Below are 24,789 nucleotides of genomic sequence, written 5' to 3' on the forward strand. Positions count from 1 at the left end.
CTCAGAGTCATAGCTACCTGTGTATGCGTTCAGCTGCTTGAAATCAAGATACCTTGTGGGAGTTTCCAGCACAGAGCAGATTTTATTCTTGTTTTTCATAGTGGAGTAGATGGGCTGAGATGTTTCTTTGTTTCTTTTTCTCCCACTCTTTTTTTTTTTCTTTCATCTCCTACACTCATTCTTTGTTCCTTCCATTCTGTTCAAAGGGAAGTGAAGATTTCAATCAAAGTTGTCAAGCCTGCAGTTTATAAAAAACTGTGTTTTGTGGCCTAGTTCCTAGCTATCTCTTTTTGAGGAGAATGCAGAGTGTCCTTAGTATCTGAAAGTCCCTTTGGAGGTGTGATGTCTGGAGCAGCCTGAACAAGTTGATTTGGCAAAAGCAGCCTCCTCCTGAGTTCCTGTCCCTGGAACAGTGTGGGTGAGCAACCTTGTGTGACTGTGCTGTGCAGTGGGCACTCAGTGAGCCCATGGTTTTTTGAAAATGCCAGGCCTGCTGTTCGTGCATGCATGGGCAGCAGCACTTGCTCCTGCCTGTGACAGAGAGGACGGAGCCAGGATGTTTATCCCTCGCTGCTACTGGAAGGAATGATGTGGTCTTGTACAGCTGAGGGTTTAGGCACTACTGGTCAGAGTGTCACTGATTCATGCATGGCTGCCAGGCAGTTGTGGGAGCTGCTTTGCTCTAAAGGCATCACTAAGGTCATCTACTAGAGGCAGCATCACACCACCACCTTCTGGACAGAAGGTATTTACTTTCTGTTTGTTTGTGGATGTCTACTGCATGAGGGTCCTGGAACATGACCAGAACTTGTGGACATTATGATAGCCTATTGGGCCAAATATTTAGCATTTTATTGGGCATTTTATATTATAAGTAAGTTCTGGATGTGCATGGCACTGTCTGCTGTTTCCTGCAGAAGGGGCAGAAAGATAGGGAGGCCATGAAAAAAAAACAGAACATGCTTTGCCTGTGAAGCAAATGCTTTGTCCTGCTTTGTATGTAAGGCAGAACCAGGATCATGCTAGTGACAGCTTGAAATATAAATGCTGGAATCCAAATCCTTAAAAGAAATGAGAAAGTTTTAATATGAGAGACAAAATTTAGAAGATGCCACAACATCTGGCACCAAGGTTGTTGTGTATCTGTAAGAGTGTGATGACAAAGAGTTTCAGTTCCACCCAGCCTCAAACTCATGAGCAAACCTGGGTTGCACAAGACGTGTGGCAGGAAGTCCTGGGAAGTGAGACTGGTGATCACTTCCAGAGATGGTGTTCCTTTGAGGGTGTTTGAGGGCTTGAGGTGGGAAGTGAGAAAGAAGAGAGAGCTGCAGCCATGTGGCTGAGATGGAAAGGTTGGAGGGCACTGCCTGAGATGACCAGTCCAGGTCCTTCAGCTACTAAATGGGCACACTTTAAGTTGTCTTGGTGACTGAGTTCTCTTTCTGGCCTTACTTTGAACCTGAAGCTGTGGATGTGTGATGGAAACCTTCTCTTCTGTTTTTGTCACTTGGCCTGCTGCTTCCCTACCAGTCTTCTGAGACATGGTGACATCTGGTGACTGCTCAAGAGTTTTGCATGCTGAATCACTTTTGTGAACAGCTTTTTCAGCCTCAAGTACTTGTTATTACTTGAACAACTAGACTGTGATACTTGTGTTCACTACAGAAAGCAGCGTGGGCCTGTTGAGTGAGTTGACTCTTGAGACATGGCAGATCTACCACAGGCCCACTTGAGAAACTGTTCTGTTTTGGACTGGTCTCTTACCTGTATTCTTCCCATGCAAGATTATGTCTCTGGGAAGGTTGAAGAAGTTTCAACAGAAGTTTTAGGAGCTCATTCTAAAAACTTGTGTCTTCTGATCTACCAGCTTGGAGGTGGACTTACAGTCCCTGTGGACTTAATTGTTCTATTCAATTTCTCCTTGCCTAAGCAAAGCCAAGGGGTTTTATTTTGCTTTTAAGTTTCAAAAGGGCAATAATCATTAAATAAATGGACTGGCAAAGCACATGGTCACGTAAACACTGTATATTCTTGAAAAGCAAATGCCCTTATTCCTTCTAGCCGTATTGAGTTGAGCTTGTGATCAGTGAACCTGGAAATCTTTACCATTGTGTGCTCTCACTTGGAAGAAAATGCCAGTGTCCTGACTATTACATCTTTCATTCTTTCCCTTGACTTCTGCAGGGAGAATTGCACCTCAGAGTTACAGCTATGAGCCCTTGTAAAAAGTCCCTCTCCATCTTTCTTGTAGGCTCACTTCAGGTTACTGGAAAGCTGCTATGAGGTTTCTCAAAGCCCTGTCCAACTTGACCTTGAAGACTCTTCATGATCTGGATAGCCTGTTCCAGTGTCTTGCCACCTTCATCATAAAAAAATTTCTTTCCTTATGTCCAGTCTGAACCTACCCTCTTTGGTTTAAAACCTTTGTCCCTGCTCCTTCATTACAGGCTCAGGCAAAACGTCTCCTGTCTTTCTTACATGCTTTATTTGTCTCTGGAGGCTTTCACGGGAAAGAAACTTTTTCCTGCCTATGGCTAGAATTCTGCACTGGTAAAAGGTATTCAGCATGAAGAAGCAAAAGGAACAGAGGTTACTGTCTCACTGCAAAGGCACTCTGTGAGCAGCAGAAACTTCTTTACATCGCTGTGCCTCCTCCTGTTCTCATAGGATTTTGTGATTAGTTTGCTCTCCAATCTCATTTCATGGTTCTTCAGGTCAGCGTGGTGTTATTGTGACTATCTGAGAATCCTGACTGGTTGACAAAAGCTGCCAGATAGGCAGTGACTGTCCACTGCTGCTGGCAGGTCAGGGAGAACTCTGACCTCCCTCTGGGTGGGTCTTGTACATTAAAATTAACCTGTAACTAAAACAGCACCTGTAGTGACTTGAAACAAACTTTTGGTAACTGGTCCCCTGTAAATACTGGTTATGTTTTTGTGCTGCCCTTTCCCTTGTCGTTTCCTCCTTGTTTGGAGGAAGCTGTTATGGCAGTGTCCCTTGGAAGCATGGTACTGAGTATTGAGCATACTCTGAGTTCACTGGATATGGGCTTGTTGTTATTTAGAGATAATTCAGCAGCCTGACTTATTTCTGGAGGAAATCTTAATACTAAAAGAATAATTTTAATGCTAGATATTTAACTGTTGAAGCTGTTGGTGGTCCCTGCTTGGCCTGCTTCAAGAATGTGATGATACTTGCCTTTCTCTTTTGTTTTGTCTGATGGTGTTTGGATGGTTGTGTACAAGTTCCCAGGAGAGGAGGGATTGTTTCTGTGAATTAAGCAATGTGCTGATGTCCAGCTGGAGACTGGCCTAGGAACAGTTCAGCTGTGTCACATGCAAATTGCATTTGTCATCATGTGCAGCATGTCTTCTGTCGTAGAAACTCCTGCTCCCTCCAGCACGGAGAGAAAAAAGGTCAGCAGAGGCTGCTGAGGCTCACCTGCATTCCCAGACGTATCACATAGGTGAGAGGTGTCTTCTCTGCAGACATTCAGCAAGTTACTTGTGCACTCCATTCATTTGTCAAACATAGATGGTCTTCATCTTACAGCCTTGTCAAGGGTATTGTGTGCAGCTCATTAGCATCCTCTAGCCCAAAATAACTGGATTCTTCTCCTACCAATAATACTGCTGTTTTTCTAAGAATAGCAAATAATGGGAAGAGATTTCTCAGTAAGGTGGTGGCATTTCTGCCCATAATGTTTTTAAGGGCATAATAAACAAAGATCTATCAGTCATGAATTGGAAGCAAATGAATACATTAAGGAGTATACAGTGAGAACTTACTGTGCTGCTTGTTACCCATATTTTTATTGTTAGAAAGGCATTTCACAAAGAACAAAGTGACACTTCTACTCTGAAAAGTCAAGGCTACAGTTTACCTGCAACAAAGAAACCCAGGTTAATGGTAGAAAGAGTAGGTCCAGCATAAGGAGTGTCCTTTGCTCTCAATGTATTTTGAAATGGAAAACTTGTCATATATTATACCTGGTGTACGTCTTCAGCAGAGAAGCATGGGAGATGCTGAGAAATCTGTGAGCAAGAACTGGGGTGAAACTTGTGATGCTGTACTGATGCTCCGTGGATCTTCTCTTGTCCTCCAGGGACAGGAAACAGAAGCTTGTGTTACCTTGAAATGATTGTTTATACTTTTATAACTTCTTTTCTGAAGTCATTTTTCAGGCAGGAAAGCTACTTGTCTGAAAATGCCAGTGTATTTTTCTTTCTGGCATAGTGTACAGAGGAAGGATGGATGTTTAGAGTTTATTGCATTTAAAGCAAAATTTTGTCACATCTCACTCCTCAGTGTTTTCTTACATTCTTGCTTCTTTCCCTTTCCTCATTGTATGCTCCTACTTCGACTTACAGTGTAAAGAATTTAGCTAATAGCACGTCAGTGAACTTTATTCCTATAATTCTCTACACGTGGTACTTGAATACTTTTATAGTTGTGTCCCTGCACCTTACAAGGAGGATCTGCTGCTTCCAGCTGCTGAGGGTACAGGCCTCTACTGGAATTTGCAACATCTGAGTTTGTTGTATGGGCTCCATGCCTAGTGCTTGTAACAAAATGTGCTCTGAAAATGTTCATGTTGGAAGGAAGGAAGTACCAAGAATGTGAGTACATCTGCCTCGTGGGTTTGGGGTTTTTTATTGTTATTTTGTTTGTTATTGGGATTGGTTTTTTTGTGTGCTTGCTTGGTTGGGTTTTTTTGCCTTGTAGACCAATATTCTGTATTGTAGAGATGTGTCTCTCCATTTTGAATTCATGACTTGAAAGTAGCTCCTGAAATCAGAACCTAGAATATGCTTCCGTTTTGAGGAAAGAAGCTTTCCCTTCAAAGGATAGCTGTCAGAGTGGATAAAGATGATGTCTGATTTCCATGTATTCTTCAGTTGTTTGTTAGTTGTTTGGAGACCTGAACTAACTCAGTTTTGTGTGTGAGGGGATTTGAGTCTGTGGTTAGACATTATCCAAACAGTATGCTCAACACCCATAGGGAGAGCATTGGGGACTGCAGATACTGAGTTCTTCACCTTTCCCCTTCCCAGCTGTTCCACACCACTTGGTGTGGTTTGTGTGTTGGCAGATGAACAGAATGAGTGTAAGCCTGTCTGCCTGGGTGATTAGCCTGGCCTCTTCCCTGGCTGAGGACCTTGGAGGCCCAATTTCTACAGAACCCAATAGCTGCGACTCTTGTCTGATCTCTTCAAGCGCGTACTGCTCCTCCCCACCATCTTGCTGCATGGGAATAAGCTTTGGTGGTCATCTCAAGTCACTTGCTGATCCTCCTCCTTTTACCTTCACAGAGCCTCTGTGGCAGAGCTCTTCAGCTGGCAGTGCAGCTCTTGGGCTGCAGCTACCCTTGGGATACATTAGAAGATGTGCTGAGGAAAAATACCACTTGGGAAGGAGTTAACTGTGTCCAGGCTTATCAGTTTGCCACACACTTAAATGAGGAGTATTTGCATGCTGGCTGGTGTACCTTGAAATCATTATTAACTGGCTAGAGTGAAAGGCAAATAATTGCTTATAACATCGAAAATATCCAAGTGTAATTATAAATGTGTACAGAATGTGTAATCTCTTTATGTTGGGAGGAGACTGGAAATCAGATGCATCTGATTGATAAGGCAGAGGAGCCAGTGTGTTCTGCTGGAGTGTAGGTGGTGAATCTTTCCAGACAAGGATAAGCATGTAATGGGAAAGCACATGGAGAACTCTTTTTTGTCCTCAAGGACTTCAGGCATCAAAATCTGGATAGATTTTTTTCTCTTTTCTCTCTCTCCTTCACATTTGTGTACTTTTATTCAGCATTACTGCCTTGTTGATAAGTTAAGACTTGATTGAATCTTTGGCTGAAGGGCCAGTGCAATTTCTCTTCTAACTTCTTTTTAGTGTGACTGTTGGCATCTTTCTCCAATGGATATCCATCTGTTGAATGTGATGTTTTCTATCGATGCAAATTCATGCGAAGAAATGTTCCCGTTAGAAATGTGTCTAGGGGTTACATTTGTGCCCTGTATATACATAGTGTACATACCTGCCTTTTCTGTATATACCAGCTGTACATATGTAGCTTGCTTCATGGGATGCTGCGTGATCCCCGGTTAATATTCTTTCTCTTGACTGGTGGCTGCTTTTGGAATGCTTGTGTCTTACCGGTGGCCCAGCAGCAGCATTGCAGTGCATCACTTTTGAAAATGGAATGTTTCTGTTTGATCTTGGGCTTTATAGGAATTAATAAGTTTATCCAAGTCCAGAAGGTTATTTGGTTTTAGGCCAGTTGGTTTATTGAGAAATATTATGCTTGCCCAACAGGGTGTAAACTATTGCACCCTAATTATTGATTTTTTTTTTTCCCTTATGGGTGCCGATTCAGTCAAGTGTCTGTGATTGAGGTAAAGGATGAGAGGATGCTTCTGTATCTACTGCCTGTCTGCAGTTAACTACACTTTCTATAACATCACATCATTCAAAAACTCCACTCTTGTCTTTATTTCCTGCCCAAACACTATCAGCAGAATGGAGAGCAGATTCCAGAAAGTCATATGTGTAAATAATTCCCCCCTTTCCTAATTAGTGTTTGACTTAGATTATATGAAAACAAGAACAGTATTAAGGTACAAGTGAAAAAGCAGGTCTGCTCCAGCCCTAAGCCTGGTTATCAAAGCAGTGTGGTGGGAGCTCAGCTTTAACCATGTTCTCTCTGGATAATTGTGTAAGATGAGATCAACAGCTGACCAGTAAAGCACAGGTCAGCAAGCTCATTGTTACAAAACCTTGAAGTTTAGAATCAAATTTGATCTGCCTCTATTCCTTTCTTAGGGCATCTTAACAAAAGGGAAAATAGGAATTTTGTGGTTCATTTAGCTTAAACAGTGAGGTCTGACAGACTGAATATTCCTGTTTTCCATGTGGGGCTGGCCATGGTATGCTTGGCTTGTTGACACCCTTGCATGCATAAACCAGAAGATGTGCAATTGCAGATTGCATATTGAACCTTGAGATGCAGATCATCTCCTGGACATCCTGATTTTCAGGGTGCAGTAGTAACAAAATGATGAGTAGTAATGTTAGTAGGACGTGGAATTGCTGCCTCTTGTAGCTGTTATAAGCACCACTCTGGCAGTGTGCTGTGCATCTCAGCCTGGGAGCCTCCCTCATCCTGAGGCAGTGGTCAAAGAAGGGATAAGTTACTCTAGGACAATGGGCGGGAGGGGATGTACATGCTCTAAAGCAATAATTTGTATCCATAGTGGATGTTCAGGGTGAAATCATGACTTTGCTGACATGGAAGGCAATGCTCTGTCAGTTCCAACGGAGCGAAGATTTCTGGCCCAAACCAGTGAGCATTTCTGTATAGTTTAAATTTGTATGGCAGAGTGCTAAGGTTGATGTTTGAAGTTTAACAGTATGGAACAGGTTCTGGAGACAGTGTGGAAAGTTGCCCAGTAGGATTGTTAGTTAGTTCTCCCTCCCACCGTTAAACTAGATCCACAAGGGCCTTGGTTGTTCAAAAGATGGGAACTTCCTTAGGAGTTTTGTGTGTTCACCTGTCTGTTTTCTACACTATGTATTAAATAACTACAGGCTAGAAAGCATTTGTTGCTCAGGAGAAGGGACTGAAGATCGGGATTCACACTCCTCCCTTCACTCTAGCTTGCCCCCTTCTCTTTGAGACAGCTTGCTCTTGTCGATTCCTTGACCTTGCAGACTGAGCTAAGGGGCTCCTGGCAGCCTTTGGTGGGAGCTACTGAGACACTGCTCAGGCTGTGGTCATCCTTGGAATACTGTAATGCAGTGTGGGAGATGCTTTTCTTTTTTTTTTCTTATCTTTCAGCAATCTTAAGACACTTAAGAAGTTCTGAAGATGGCACTGCAGTGATGTGAGCACCTTTTGTGTGTCTTGGTATCTTGGATGCTTGTGGAGTTTTTTTTGCGGTTTTCCTGTCTCTATGTGTGTGATTGTTTACCTGGGTGTTTTTACCTGTGTTGCATGTCTACTTCTCTCATGTTTCAAAATATTTATTAGCTGTAATTGTGGCACATAATTTCGGAGAAGACACAATATGCCCAGGCTGCCTCTTGATGAGTTCATTAAATGCAAAATGTACATTATCTCCTGCCTGCTTCTTGTGTTAAAGATCCACTATGAGTATGTTTCTTCATGTGGTAAAGAGTTGAAGGCGAAAATTAGGTGCACTTGCTGTTTATGAGAAGTTTTTTTGTGAAGTTAAGGGCAAACAGTAAAAATACTAGGCTGCTGTTTGAATACACTTTGTGGGGGGTTTTGGGTTTTTTTATATGCTGATGCATATAGAAATGACGCTCTTGAAAAGGTAGGTGAGTCTGTTCTAATGCAGTGACAACTGAGACTTTATGATCCCCTGCTGCTGTTGTTAGTTAGGATATCCCCTGGAAGTCACTTGTGTAACTTAGACAGATATATTGCATTGTGAAGTGCAGTTCAGTGTTGCAGTAAAAGACCTGAGAAGTTCAGGCATCAAAATGAGATTCTTTTCACCATGTTACATCAGCGTGGCAGTGGTAAATTTGTACCTGAGGGAAAGGTGGAACAGCAAGTGTGATACTGGGACAGCAGCACAGGCTGCTAGTGAGTAACTGCTGTGCAGGAGAAATCTGTGCATTTCATGCGCTGGGAGTAATGAGGTGCACCAGCAATCCTTCAGCTCAGGGTTGCAATGTCCTTTCTCTGTTTTCTGACTTGCTGTTCTTTACTCCCGTAGTTAAAAATACGGATACTGAGATTGGAAAGCCTGCAGTCTAGGTAAGTGCCACAGGGTGTCACTGGAATACAAAAGAAGTAGCAGACTTGATTTAAAAGGGCTGGAAACCTTGCTGAAACAGCACGCTGGAAACTGCTTTCTCTTCAAGCTCTTTCCATGAGCATTTGTGTTCTGTTTGCACTGGTACCAAGTGACCAAGGTCTTGGTGACCTTGCTGGATTTGGTACCCATTGGAGCTGTGAGCTGAGCCACATAGTGCTTTACTGAGAGGCAGCTACAGGCTGAAACAGTACTGGGTCTGTGAGAAGGAGATGGTGCAGTGATCTTCAGCCAAAAGCCCTTCAGAAGGCTTTATGATCTTGCAAAATAGAAATATTGGGTGCCACTTACCTTCAGTTGTTGTTACTGGTGGGTTTCCAAGTGTGCGTGGTAAGAAAATGCAGATACAGATCAGCAGTAACGCAGGTGGAAGAACTTGAGGTTCAGAGGCTGTCTGTAGCTCTTGATCCTCACCTCAGTACACCATCTGTAACATGGATTTTAATAGTATTTTCTTGACAACACTCTTTTGGTCACAGGTGTGTTGAAGATGGAGGTGTTCTCATGCCAAGAGAGTGGTGAACAGTAAGTTCTTCCCTCATGGCCCATTGTGCTGAGAAAAATGTTTATTCAGCATAGGGGATTGAAACTGGGGAACTGATGCATCTAGAAAACGATTGCAACACTCTTTCCTTCTCCCCAGCCCAAAAATGTTCAGCTCAATCAGATCTTCTTTCCAGTTCATCACCAGCCCTACAAAGTGGTGTTGCTGCAAGAGTGTGGAACATGGGATGAGCTGGGTGAGGGGAGAGACATGAAGTGAGAAGGAGAAAGGGGAAGAAATAATGTGTCTGTTCAGTGATAGCCTAAAATTCCAGACTTTTACCCCACCTTCCTCGTGTATGAGTACAGGTAATCTCACATAAATGAAGACATTTGTTTTGGGAGAATCTTTGTATTGATCACATATGTCAGTTCAGCTAAAATCCAGTGCTTTGCTAATTCTTAAGTTATTTTTAGGAGAGGGAGTGTGGAAGGGGAATGTGTTGATCCTTAATCTGTCTTACCTTGGAAATGTCATTAAGGTGTCTTGTGTCCAGTCTGTCATGCTAATAAAAGCCCTTTGAGTTTGCAGGGGATTTATGTGATTCTCTTCTCATCAATGCATTAATGGGAGGTCTGTACCACAACATCTGGACATCAGCTGGAGAGTATTGCCCTTCACTAAATGCTGCCCAAACCTTTTGGTGCTTGGGAAGGTGTTGGTGCACGCCAGGAATTTAAGATTATAACCTATTTGCATATAACTATTTAAAAAAAATTAAAATGCTAATATAGGCAACGTTACTGCTTGCCTAAATTTGTTCTCAGTGAGACATCATACAGAATTACTTGTGCAGGTTCTCCTCCCCTTGATCTCACTGTCCAAAGTGAAATCTCTGGCAAGGCATGCCTCATCAGCACTCGGACTTTGGTGTAAAAGTACGGGAGTCTGAGTTTCCTCATTTAAAATTTACTGTTTGTGCAAACATTTTCTAAACTCTTTTGCCAGCTGCAATGGATGGGAAGCCATGTTTCAAGTTAAAACAGGAAGCATAGTGCCAAGGAAAACCCTTATGCTAAAGAATCCCTTTCTTTTTCAGATACTAGCTGGCCAGGAAAGTGATTGTCTCTTCCTACTGTGTTTTCACTCTGCTGTGTCCTTATTGTGGTGGGTTTTCTGCTGTGCATCCTGCACCTTCTCTGTGAGTGTTGTGTGTAATTGGAAGCTGACCTGGGATCTGCTGGACTGCAGATACCACTTGCAGTTATGCTGTAATTGGGATGTTTCCAAAGAGCTCCTTGGAAAGTGTGATCTTACGGACCAGGGAATTATAAGTCATAGTCATCAAGTGACTTCAAAAAACATCATAACTTTCATCTGGTAGTGTTTCAGTGAGTAACCCTTTGCTTTTAGTTCTTAGTCAAACCAAGATGGTGTTGACGTGCTCTGGGAAGAACATATCCTGGTGACGCTTCACAAGTTTTGGATAAAATCACTTATGTTTTAAAGTGTTCCTTTCAATACTGTGTCAAACACAAATAAAACTGCTGGGAAGGCACTACTGACACTCCTGGTGCTGGCTGATCTCTCTGCAAGGAATGGCTCAGGGTTGGCCTCAGCTGGCTCAGGAGGAAGATGGGAAAAAGGTTGGTCAGGATTTTATCCATTCTCATTCTTTGTAATAGGAGTCTTAGAAGATTTCTGTCAGCTAAACAAAGCCTGAACTTAAAGGAGAAGCTTGATTTTCCTTTTAATCCTGGAGTCTTGACTTCATCTAACTGAGCAAAACTTTTATCTTGAATAGGAAGTGGAAGAGATACTAGAATTGAAACTGAAGTACTGCATGCTGCTTTGCCTCCTGTGAGAGCAAATCTTATTTTTTCTGTGATGCAAAAGTAGCAAGATGCAGGTGATTGAAATGGATGTACATGTTTGCATTTATACATTTGCAGAAACAGGATGAATTAGGGTAGAATATTTATTCTTGGTTTTTGTTGTCTCCCATTCAGGGAACTTGTCACCAGTTTTAGTGTGAACTGAAATTTGGAGTCAGTTTGAGTGGTGGCTGAGTTGCTTTTTTTTTGCAATAATTTGAAATTCTCCACTGTTGTACATTTCCTTAGTTATTCATCTGATTTATTATGTTCTGTGGTAGAGAAGACAGTAAGAATTTGTAGATTAATCACTTGGGAATGTAAATGATTTCTTTTGTCTAATGATCGCTAGTATGACAACTGATGATTAAGCTACAGTGGTGTTTTAGACTTTCACTTCTTTTTACTTTAAATGCCAAATGCCTTTTAATACTATCTGAATCCAATTACTTTTGTGGTCAATGTTTGCATATGTATTTAGATGAGGAATGTAAAGGCTCAGCCTAGCTTTTAATGCCAGGCCATGGGACAGATGTGGTAGGAGCAGAATTATTTTTCATGCCATAACTCTTACCTGTGCAAAGAAAATTTGTGGTGGTGTGTCTACCTTTGTACCACCTCAGCTTGCAGAAGAAAGCATCTAAAAAGGTTAAAGTTTTGATTGCATCAACTATTTAAAATGTAAGTAAAAATAAAGCAATTTTCTGTGCTGTGAAACAACAGGAGTGGGTTAGATGCTGAAGTGTTGTACTGCAGGAGTGGGATTGATGTGGAAAGGGGTGGTCTATCCATAAAAATACAGTGAAATGATTGAGTGAGTTGGCTAAAAATGGGCTGTGCTGATGTGCCATCATGGTCAATGTGCAACAGGGAAAGATAAGGATAGTGCATACAGGACAAAAGAAAAGGTAGAAATTGTTAAATATTAACAGATTCGGTAGAGTTTTGGAAAAAGGTGAGAAACTGAGGATGTTTGTTTTCTGACCTCCAATCAATTAATATTTAACCAGTTGTCCTAGGTGACTCATCTCTACTCCTTGTAAACGAAATTTTGAGATGGAAGAAAGATAGGGTTATCAGTGTAACCAAGGAATTATCTGGGAAATAAAAAAGGAAAAACTCTTCTGGCAGGCAAGGAACTTGATTTGGCTCACCATGGGATCCGGCAGGCACTTTGGCTGGTGTGGGGAGAAATCCCAGGGGTTGTGGATTGAAGTCACGTGGGGGCCAGCTGAGATCAGCTTTGCCAGCGGTCCTAGTTAGGTACTTTAGGACTAAGGCGAGCACATATCCAAAATTAGCTTCTGGACGTGGTGCAGGAGAAGATAACGTGTACAGGATTTACTGAGGCACTCTGGCTTCCCACAGAGTGTCCCATTTGGATTCACCGATGCTTTGCTGACCAACTTACCCCTCAGGAAAGTGGGGCAGGATGGTTATGAAGCACTGGGAGGTGATGCTGTGGCAGGAGTACAGACAGCTGGACTTGTGGACTTGCACCTCTGGAGCTTCTGTACTAACATTTTGTATTCTGCTCTTTAATTCCCTGTTTGGTTTGGTGATTTTTTTCAAGAGCAAGGGTGAGCAGAACAGTCTAAACCTAATGGCTTGGAGCTCTTTTCCCTAAAACCAGCAGAATTGGGCCGTACTTTGAAAAGCAGCCATCTAGAAGGAACTGAGGTTGGAAAAGATAAAAAGTGCTGAGACTGCTCATAAACCTGTTGTTTAGAAACTGTTTTGATGCCAACTATTTTGATGCTTTTGATTTTCCCGCCCCCTTATCTTCTTAACTGAAGGGGCTTAGCAAGAAAACAAAATCTGTATTACTTCTAATTTTTGACCCTACTGAAGTTTTTCAGGAGACTGATCAAGTTCTGTACTGTGCTAAACTGCCTCTTTATTATCCAGATTGCTAGGCTTATTTTTCTTGCTAATCAAAATAAAGTACAGTGAAATCAAGATAAGAGTGTATTACTGTATTGTTCAAGCCCTGAATATCAAAAAATAAAATGAATAAATCATACTATGCAGTTGAAAACCACAGAAATCTCTCTCTCCTCTGTCATTTCCTCAGCTTCTAGTCTGTACTACCATGCCTTAAATGTAACTTGGGAGTGTGTGTGGGTTCTTGGCTCTTTGAAGTCTTTGTGCATGTAAGAACAAAATTTATGTGACTTCAAGTGCTTTTCACTTCCTGTGGACCACCACACTGATTATTTCCCCTTCAAAATATTTCCTTTGCAAAATGAAGCCACAAATGCACCCCTGCGTGAAATAGAAGGGATTTGAGTTGCTGGCATTTGGCTAAAAAAATAAAAAGAGATTTTCTAGTATGTGTATTTTCAGGCAGAGGCATTGCTCAGGCATGAGGTGGTTGAGTGGGGCTGGACTAATGAATGGATAATGTGCTAACTTAAACATGTCAGGGTGCACTTAATGTTTTTGTTGTGTGAGACTAGATATGGGATTGTTTCTTGAAATTCAAGGCAAGTTGTCTATTTTACTACTATTGCTCATTCTATGGCAGGTGTAAATGGAGCCAATGCCTCAGTAGGATGGAGGCAGGGAGGGGGAACTGAATTTGGCCTAGTATTTACCAATGCCCAAAGGGTGTTGTTCAGTCTCCATATTCGGCTTAATATGTCAGGCAACAAACCAGGTACAACCCTGTTACTTGTGGATGGCTTATAGCAAAAAAGAGAATTATTTCAAATATCTTTCAAATATATGGCAAAAAGTCTTTGAACCTTAGTGTAATAGTCTTTATAGGAGCACATGTAATGCTTAAATAACTTTTTTCCTGAAATTTTAATGAGATGAGCAAGTTTCTCCTAAGCATTTGACAAATTGGTATTTTCCATGAGCAAGTCTAGGATGTATATTTGTTGCCTGTTCACACTCAGCAATAATATTTACTTTTAATGCCCTCTCTCCAAGCTTGTGTCACTCTTCTCATTAATAGGGCAGTTTCTGGAGAGTGTCTGTGACGGGAGCAGCTCTTCAGATGTGCAGGGACTGTTTCCTGTGAAAACTAGGAGCAGATAGGTTGATATGGTGGTTCGACCCTGCCTGGAGGCCAGACACCCAAGGAAGCCACCCTGTCGCTCCCCTCCTCAACTGCGGGGGGTAGAGGGGATACAACAAAAGGCTCATGAGTTGAGATGAGGGCAGGGAGAGATCACTCATGGGCAAGACAGACTTGACTTGGGGAAATGAATTCAATTTAATACCAATCAGAATAGGGTAACAAGAAGTAAAACAAACCTTAAAACCACCTTCCCCTCACCCCTCTCTCCTTCCTGGGCTCTACCTCCTCCAAGCCAGTGTCACAGGGAGATGGGAATGGGGATCATGGTCAGTTCATCACACCTTGGTCTGCCACTCCTCAGGGAGAGAGGTTGGAGGCCTTTCCGTGCTCCACCATGGGGTCTCTCCCGTGGGGTGCAGTTCCCCACGAGCTTCCCCAACATGAGCCCTTTCCATGTGCTGCATTTCTTCAGGACTGCTGCAGCGCGGGTCCTTCCCATGGGGTGCGGTCCCTCAGGAGCTGCTGCTCCAGCCTGTGTCCCCCACAGGGTCACAAGTCCTGCCAGCAAACCTGCTCCAGTGTGGGCTCCTCTCTCCATGGGTCTGCAGGTCCCTGCCAGGACCCTGCTCCAGTACAGGTTTCCCAGGGGTCACAGCCTCCTTTGGGCATCCCCCTGCTCCAGTGTGGGCTCCTCCAGGGGCTGCAAGTGGATCTCTGCATCCCCATGGACCTCCATGGGCTGCAGGGGCACAGAGGACTCTTCTGCTCCTCCTTCCTCACTGCTCTTGGTGTCTGCAGTGTTCCTCTCACATGTTCTCACCCTGCTCTTCTCTGGCTGCAGTTGCTTCAGCCCAGTAACTTTTTTCCTCTGTAAATCTGTTATGCCAGACGTGTTTCCAGCCATCCCTGATGGGCTCGGCCTGCTGGAGCCCGTGTCATTGGCTTTGCTGGACACGGGGGAAGCTTCCTGCAAACTTCTCAGAGAAGCCATGCCTGTAGCCTCCTCTGCTCCTGACATCTGGCCATGCACCCCCAGTGCAGCTGAGGAGCAGACGGGTTGCTGTCTCCCTCCTCAGCCGCAGAGCTGTGTGCCATGTGCCATGCTGTGGTGGAGCAAGCACAGCCAAGAAAGCAGAAGTAACATGGGATGAGATGCAGTGAGCAAAAGGGCTGGATCCCCTGTTTGAGCACTAGGGAAAGAATCTGTGCCAAAGTTCTAGGATGTAGCATGCCTTAACACACTGATATTGGCTGTTCTGTCAGTACATTTCTACTGCCTCTGAGCAGTGGTAAAGTAAGGTAATCACAATCACAAACTTGCTGACCGTTGACTCTGTTGTTCATTTAGAACTGTGTCTATAATTTCAGGGAGGAGTTAAGAGTTCTGCTGGTGAGATCTTAAGTACTGTTTCATTAAACATTGGTCAGAGCCATTGCTATCCCACTTTGGATTCTCAGCTGTGGGATATTTTCTCTTGAAATTAAGCCAGGATGTGCTCACTTGCATGGAGTTGTGTGCAAATGCCTTTTTTTCCCTTGAGTCTCACTTATCAAAGTTTGGAGTTTACTGTACCTTGTAACTAATTTTATTCATTTAACACACTAGACTTGTTCCAGCCAAAATGTTGGTCGTGAAACAGTGATGAGAACTTTTAAGCTTGAAAGAAAATTTTGTATTTCTTCCACAGGAAATGTAATAAATGACCTAAAATAGTGTCTTATCTCATGTTTATACTAAACTTCAACTCTTGTTTATCAGTTTTTTTCTTAAGAAACGAATGAACATTCTTTCAATCCTTAAGGATCAGAGAGCTGAAAGACTCCCGTGTTCGTGTGTTCTTCTTCCTTCATATTTTTTTCTTCACAGTGACGTTTCAGGTCTTGCCTACCTGAAAAGCCTTATCCTTAAAGTAAGACTTTGCATTAGGATGTGTATTGGAAGGAGCAGCTGCCCCCCTTGGAGTTCCCTGTAGTTCCAGGGACACTGAGAGCCAGGCTTGCTGCAGCTGGAGGAGGTCCTCATCTGAGCTGCTCCAGCTGAGGTGATGGTGTAGGTATTGTTCTTGTAGAAGAGGTCAGGGAATGGAGATGTGCTGCATTACACTGCCCTAAAAAACCTTAGTTTTGCTGATAGTTTGGGTCAAGACAGGTGATTTCATACCAGATTAGGTGCCTTGTTGGGTTTTGTTGGGTTAGGTTTATTTTTTGTCTTTGGTTTCAGCAGCGAGCCTTTGAAATGAGACCTGGGATTTCTGACTAGAGTAGAAAAGCAAAAAAGTTAAGTAGCTGGTTTTGGTTTTCATGTATTTACCATTAAGCAGAAATGGATCATCAAGACATTAGGAAGCAGTGAGACAAATGACAGTGACAACATTTTATTTTTGCCTTACTCTTCTTTAACTATATGCTCCATGAGGCAAAAGACAGAGCCACTTAACAATGGGCCCTAATGTTCTAAATGGCCTTGAGTTTCACTGTGGCAGCTTTTGACTTGGAGCTGAGCTAGGAAGGTCACCTCAGTATTCTTGTCTTTGGAAGGACACTGTTGTACCTTCACTGAAAAGCCCTCACAGTAGGATGATTCTATCAGACTGGAAGATTTTAAAGACATTTGTTGCCTGAATGCAAGTAGGGGTTAACCAGTTGTAAAATGTACAGATTGGTTCACTGCCTTACATTCTCATTCTCGTGTGAAGTGACACTGTAAAGATACTGAGGGGATCTCTTCTGTCCAGGAGGGCATACTGCCCAAACCTGAAAAGGGGAAAAAAATGGTTAGACTGATTTTTTTTAAAATCGTTGTTGGTTGTGAGTTTGGGTTTTTTTTGTTCTTACAATGTAGAAGGCAATTAATTGCTGTAGCCCCAGAGAGCTCTGCTCTTTTGAGGTGTCATCGAAGAGTTTGGCATGATACTAAATACACTTGCCCTCAGGCATGCTCTTGTTCTACAGTTAATGATGCTGCCTAAAGGTGATGCTGTAGCTAATGGATTTTTTAAAAACTATATGAAGTGGGTTGTACTTAACTCCTGTGCCCCTGCTTTGGGATAATAAGCATGGGTTTGTGTTAGGAAGCTGTTCGGTATTGAGAAACGTGTTCCTCAGGTGGCATAACTTATAAACCTTTGACATATCTCTGTTTGATTTTTTTTTTTTTTTTTTTTTTGGTATGTTGGCATCTTGGGGTGTGTGTGTGTACATGTGTGTATATCCATATATATTTATACACACACACACGTGTTGGATGAAACACTGCAGGATGCAGAGAAGCAGATAATCTTCCAAGCACTAGAGCAGATGGGCCAAGACTCCATGGCTTGTCTAGTTCTGGCTGTTTGGGTATTAGTGGAAGTAAGCCTTGTTGCCAGCTAGACATGTATGTTCCTTGTAGAAAGAGATTTTCAAAAGACTTCTGTATACAAGCTTACTGTAAAAGTAAATGGTAATATTTTCAAGAGTAATTAGGGATACTGGGATTCTTTGGTTTTTGGATACTTGGTTTTAATATCGTCTTTAAACAGTCCTAAAATAAAGATCCCTTTGTGGTATCCCAGTAGTGGAAACATCTCTGGTGTCTTGGGTTGCAGCAGATGTGGAGCTTCCAGTGCTTTACGCTGCTGGTTGTCATATGGGTCACATGGCAAGTGACTGTACACTGAAACACATAAAGGTGACTCCTGTGTTGTGCTTTGCTGTCTCTGCTTCTGGGAACAGTTACATTCAAAGGAAAAAAAAAAAAGTTTTAAGAACATCTTAAACCACTGCAGTCTTTTATTCAGTGACTATCTGTCCCTTTTCAGTGAATGTTAAAAACACAGTCACAAAGTTGAATTTTCACCGTCCCCTGCTTTAAATGCAAATAAACAGTCATTGCATAGTTGTCTTCTGATGTCTTTGAAAGGAAGCTATTTCTGCAAAGTGAATACAATCTCTCTGTTATCTGAGTGAGCTGCTATCCAGTGCATGGCTGAATCAATCCCTGCAGAGACACAGAGAGGATGCCTGGAATGTAGTCCAGAAATGTTCTAGATTCATCATTTCTTAATAGAGGGATCAGACTGATGCATTAGTTTTGGGTTTTGGCCACATCTGGTAAACTAGCCCTCACAGAGGATATGGAAAAGTAAAATAAGGAAACACATTGCTTTCTTTTTCCTTTGTTTTCCTTCTTAAATGAACATTTGATTCCTATCAAAATGACATTTGTTGCCTTGCAGTCATATAGTTCTGTATTAAAGTGAGGCGGTCACTGAAGAACTGCAGGTTTAAAGAGTATTTTCTCTGAAAGCTTGCAGAAGGCAAAATTTCTCTGGCCTGTGTGAGGAAAGTGCTTGGCTTGGGCTCCACCTGTAGGATGGGTGCCATGAGGACTGCTGTTCACTACTTCTGTGCAGGTTCATTGCCTGTGCTGTTGGATGGGAGAACATTGAAATGGTGCTGTACAGAACTGGAACACTCTGCATGGAGAGGCTGATGAAGAGAGGCTAATGTCCCCTCCAAGGCAAAGTGAGACAGTCTGGTTCCTCAGGGTATGCAGTATAGCTTGAGCTGATGTAATAGCTCCCTCCTGTCCAAGGAGGAGAATACATCCACCCACATTCCTCCTTGGCATGTCCCTCCATCCTCACCAAGTCTGACATTTATCAGACTCTGTGTGAAGCTGATTTGTGTTGCTAACACAGGAGAGAGCTCTTTTTGTGCCAGGTTAATTTTCTACCGTTAATAAACCGCTTTTGTCTATTCCGCTATCAGACAAGTGCCAGTGTTGGTACAAGAGAGGAGGTGGATGCAGGGCCACCACCCCTTTGTGACAGTGATGAACCATTAGGAGGGAGCTGATTGGGCTTCATGCCAAGGCTTTGTTTCTCTGGTACTGGGTGTTGCTGGTTGACAACCCAGTCCCTTCCCCTTTACTTTGTGCTGGTGCCAGTGCTTGTTTGGGTGGATGTGCTGAAACATGCTGGCACCTAACCTGCCGTGAAACCATGGTCTCCAGGTGTGATGAAAGAGCTTTCCTTGTTTTTCTCTTGCTGGGAATCAGGTTTCACAGAGGACTTAGCTCCCTGATGGCATTAGCCTGGCAGGTGTGTACAGGCATCCCGTGGCACGCGCGTCGTGCTGTTCCTGCTCAGAACTCCAGAGTGCATCCATACCTTTAGATGAAGTCATGACTCCCACATCTGATTGCAGCATTTGCTGAGTAAAATAGGTCTAGTAGATCATACTTCTGCCATTTATATTGTCAGCCACATGTATATTGTCCATTTCAGCTGAACTGTTTGATTTTTATCAACAAACTAAGAAATTTGGACCCAGCAATAAGTCCGTAGTGGAATAAAATCAGATTTTTTTGGTTTTTTTGGCCATGACTGCAGCTGTTCTGGATATCAAAGACTTATTAATTCTTTTTTGTTTTTAAAGTCATTGGATAGCCTGTTCATTCTTGGCTGTTTTATTCTATTTCTCCCCCTGTTAAATGATTGCACAACTTGACATTAAAATCAATAATTCCTCATTGATAATTGCTCTCAGGCTATGACATCAGGATTTTCTGGAAATATAAATTCATAGTGCTGATAGCAGACTATATGATTTCACTCTGGAAAGTGGCCAGTACAGTTAGACTCCCTGATGTACAGGATGCAAGGGAGGAGATGATACATGAGTCTGTGAATGTGCCTGACACATTGGGTCTGTGTTTTCGAGGGACTGATGTGTTACAAGAGCACAGCCTGTAATTCAGGTGCGCTCTGATGAAACCAGAGCATCTCCTTGCTATTAACTGCTCAAATATCTTGCTGTTCCTGTTCAGCTGTCCTGTTTCCTGCCTTTGCATTATTTATTTTTGCCTAGCAGAGTGATTAAGTGCTTCTTCCAAATATTGCTGCAGGGATTAGTCTGCCATAGGCTTTTTCCTTCTGGCCTTCCCACAGTTCCTGGCAGTTTAATATGTGGGTTTCAGAGGCCTGGTGCAGACCTGCATTGAGACAGTGCTCTGCTCTGAAGCAGATGTATTCAAAAGGATTATCAGGAACATTCTTTGCTTGCACGTGGGTGGAGTGGGCTCAGTGTTTAAGTGAGACAGACCGCGGCAGGCGGCTCCAGAAGTTAGGAATTGCAATTAGATGCTGGAACAGTCAACCACAGGATACTGCTGGGGCCAAGAATTTAACAAGGTTCAAAAAAGAGTTGGATGTTTGCTTAGGGGTTAGGAATAGAGGGAGTTGTCAGAATAAATGATTACCAAACGTTTTGGAGGTAGTCTCAAGCCTTATGTTTTTGGATCTGTGCCGGTTTCTAGGTATCAAGCGAGGTTACCTGTCCTCTGCTGATTCCTGGGCTGCTAATATTCCTATTAAGGAGTATTAATGTGATTAATATTATTAATTCCTCTTAGGATGCAATGCAGCACTAGTCAGTCCTCTAGTTATGTTCCACTTTGGCAGTTCTCTTTTTGAAAATGATGCCTGAGGCTTTTGGGGAACTGGGAAAATTCAATTTGCAGGTTTGGCTTGCAATGCAATTACAACCTCTTGGTTTTTTACATTTTAGGGGAGGGCTGCTTGTGGTAAGGGAAGATATGTACACCCTCAGCAGTAATCCCATTGCTGTGAATACCCAAACTGCCTTGGGAAGGAGTCGATTTGGGTGTTAGGGACTAACTTTTAGGCAGTGCAAGGCAGCGTCAGGGAGTCTCAAACTGGAGCAGTGGGGCAGAATCATTCTCAGCTAATAAAGTTAAGTGTGTCCCTGAGCTCGGGCTGTGCACTTCCCCCAGACCTCAGCTTGTGTCTTTTGCAAGAGACTCTACTGGGCTTTGTAGCTTTGCCTGCTTTTCAACATTGACTTGTAGCTCTTCACAAAGCTTTTTAGTTTTAAACATGCACATAGTACACACCTCAAGCACTGCAGTGGTCTTTGGGGAGTGGCATGAGCACAGCAGGTTTCATGTCCTGATGTTCCAGCTGGCTCGCCAAGTTCAGTTGGAACTTAAAGCTGGTTGAAGGCAGTCTTATTTTCCCTACTCCCTTATGTTATCCGTGCCTCTCATGCAGCCAGACAGGGAGCTGAGCCAACTGAAAACTTAACTCTAGCCTCTCTAAAATAACGCTGGCTTCTCTTAATCTCATTTCCCTGAACTAGCTTTCCACCTAGCCGTAAAGCAACAGTGATGTAAAGGAGAGGTCAATATAATGTATTTGGGTTGTGTATGGGGACGTAAGACAGCAGCTTTGGCTTAAATTGGCTTACCTTGTATGCTGAAACACAGTCTTTCTTCCAGCAATCCTGGAAACAAATTCAAAGCAGAAACAAGTTGGAGGGTTTATACCCTTACTTGAAGTGTTTGAGCTTAGGCTTCCATGAACTTCCTCATCTGCAAGAGGTTATTGATTTATTTATTTTGCTGCCAGTTTTAAGAGAAAGGAAAATAAGTAAAAAAAATTCCTATGGGTTAATTCCACTGCTTTTGGATAAAAATGGAAAGGACAGAATTTTCATCCTCTTCTATACTTGTTGGAAAGATCTGTTGCAAACAAGAGCAGTGATATTGTCAAGGGCTGCTCATTAATGTTTTCTCTATAGCAGCAATATAATTTCTTGATAGTTAAATGGTAGAATTTTACACCGTGCTTCTACCAGTATTAAAAATTTTCCTTAGGAAATAACAATAGGATGGAAAGAAACTTCCAAGATTTCAGGGTGTGCACAGCACCATGGGTGAATGAATGAATGAATGAATGAATGAATGAAGCCTTGCAGCATATGGTCTGATGGTTGTGGAGAAGTTGACATTCGGCTGTAGGGAAAGTCACCATTTTTTAAATAATTTCAGTGATGTGAGTCAGAGGCATTGATGCCTTCAATATAGTATCATTAAAGAAGGAGTTTCTTTACATGTGATTTTTGTGCTGTAGCTGTAGTTGGGAAGTGATTACTTTCTCCAGAGTAAGGGTTTTCTGCCCTGTGGTTTCCTGTGTTTCCAACCTGTCTCGGTGTCTGGCAGTGGCTGGGTGAAGGTTAACGTCTGGGATGCAAACTGCTTCCTCTATTCCAGGTTCTCTGCTGAGGTCACCACTCTCTCGAATGGAACTCTTGCAGTGAAACTTGGAGGATGCAGACAAAACTCCTCAACTCCTGCCCCACCTGGTTAAACCAGGGCAGGCTGGTTAAAGCATGCACAGAGATGATGGTGCTATTGCAAAATGTGTAAAGACCTTGTGTCTCCTTTTTAAATTGTACTGATACCTGACCGTGTTCTGGTCTCAAAACCAGTGGAGTCTGACAAACATGTTTTGTGGTGTCAGTCTGGTGGAGAGGAGAGTGCATTCTTAAAGACTGAACATAGCTAGGTTGGAGATAAATAGCTGTGAAGTTTGGTGTGCTCTGAGAGGGGAGAGGTTGGATTAAATGAGGCAAAGGAGTGGATTTCAGTCGTAGAGCTTGGAATGCTTTTGGTAAAGAGGACCAGGGGAGAGCTTCATGCCCTTCACTTGGAGGAGAGGAGGGTGAAGTTGCTCCTGTTGAAAAGACAAGCTCTGCATGATTGTTGAAGCCAGTGGGTGCAGGTGGCAGGAGGTGCATGACTCAGGCAGGAGGGGGATTTGTAGCTTGTTCTTGTGTGATCTCGGGGGAGTGTTCCTGTGTACGACAAGTTTGGATGATGATCGTGCATGATTTTGAAGAACTTACGTGGGCATCACAGATATTGTAAGTTGAAATGCCTGTGTTTACCTTAGTTCTCTCTAAGGAAGGACCTGATGTGGGTTGAAGTGTTCTGGTTGAATGACAGTTGTCTTTATCAGCCACAAGCACTGAAGAGTCACGTGCTAACCACAAAAAAACCCGCTCAGACATTTTGCTTTGTAGACAAAAATCAGAAGGCAAATGGAGAAATATGGGAAGAACATGTGTTTTCAAGCTCTCTGCAGCCAGCATGTCTAGAAGTACAGGAGATAGTCCTTTAACTTTGCTAATACTGAAAGAAAAAATACTGCATGTCCTGAAATTTGCAGTGCAGTTATGGAAGTAACACTGAATCTCAATGTGTGGGATGGGTGCATGCACACAATCACATGTACAGTAATTACAATAGCCTGAAATTCGTGTGCTGACCACAGTGAGCTTGCTCCATTTTTCAGTAACTAAGAAAGGAATTTGGCCCCATGAATGAATTTGAAATGCTCTCACAAGCATTCCTTCATGTTATAAGAAACATGTGCATTCTGTGGTCGCAGGCGGTGATGGCCGTATACCAGAATGCAAATGGTGTGCTCCTTGTGCTGCTGCTTCTCTAACCCAGGCTGCACTTGATCAGTTTGCATTAACCAAGTGGGAGAAAAGAGGCAGAGTGCAAACACTGAGTTAGAGCTGGGTGTAAGTTAAAAGTCCTGTTCTGGTAGCAATTCCATGTACTCTTTGTTGGAAGGATGCAATATGATTTTATTGCAAAGGGGTAATGTTCTGAGAAGTTTTATAATGTTCTTTAAGAGTAGCAGAGATTCTTCTTTGGGTACCTGTTCCACTGTTGGATCACCTTCATAGTAAAAAAAACCAAAAACGTAACAAAACTGAAAGAAGCTTATGTTTATGTGTTTCAGTTTTTGTCAACTACCTCTTACCCTTTCACTCTGTACTTGAGAAGAACCTGACTCTTTCTTTTCTGCCTCCCATCAGATGTTGATCATAGATGGGGTTCTCCTCCAAGCCTTTTTTCTTGAGGATGAGCAGTTCCAGCTCGCTCAGCCTTCCCTTGTGGGACAGATTTGTAGCCCCTTAATGACCTCCATGATCCTTCACTGGACTTACTGCCAGCATGTCCATGTCTGCCTTGTACTGGGAAGTTTAGCACTGGACACAGCACTGGGCTGCGCTGGGCAGAATGGATGGACCACCTCCCTCTGTCTGCTGGCAGCTCTTCCCAGTGCAGCCTGGGATCTCTTGGCTGCCTCTGCTGCAGAGGTTTGCTGTTGGCTCATGTTCAACTTGCTGTCAGTCAGTGAGTCCTTCTCTGCAAGGCTGCTCTCTCCCCCAGCATGAGCTGGTGCTGGGGGTGACTCCTCCCCTGGTGCAGAGCTCTGCATTTTGCGTTGCTAAACTTCATGAGATTCCCATCAGCACATTTCTCCAGCCTGTCAAGGTGCGTCTGAATGGCAGAAGTGTTACCAGCTATAATCTGAATATGAAAATTTTATAATCTGAAAGTTTGCTGAGGGTGCTCTGTCCCTTCATCTGGTTCATTTATAAACATGTTAAACAGTATTGGCTCCAGTATCATACTCTGGAGTCACACCACCAGTAACTGTCCTCCAGCTGGACTTTGTTCTACTTAACACAACCCTTTAAGCCTGGCAGCTCAGCCAGTTTTCAATCCACCTCACTTTTCTCCAACCCGTTTAGATGCTGTATGAAGTTAAAATCTGTATCAGTAAGTAAGGATCCATCAAACCATTGCTAATTAAAAGGTCCAGATAAATATTTCTGGAAACAGGAGATTAAAAAGAAATAGTAATGCAGAGGCAGGGACAGAAGGTTACAAAAGAGCACGGAGAG

At 42.9% G+C, this 24,789-nt stretch overlaps 1 protein-coding gene across 2 annotated transcripts in view; it reads left to right on the forward strand.

Annotated features, from left to right (window-relative positions):
- BORCS5 (BLOC-1 related complex subunit 5) overlaps positions 1 to 24,789 on the forward strand; it is a 64,496-nt gene that overhangs the window by 1,079 nt on the left and 38,628 nt on the right. The gene's annotated exons all lie outside the window — the stretch shown is intronic.

This window comes from Coloeus monedula, assembly GCF_965178545.1.
Source record: "Coloeus monedula genome assembly, chromosome: 4".
In the NCBI taxonomy this organism is placed as follows: Eukaryota; Metazoa; Chordata; class Aves; order Passeriformes; family Corvidae; genus Coloeus; species Coloeus monedula.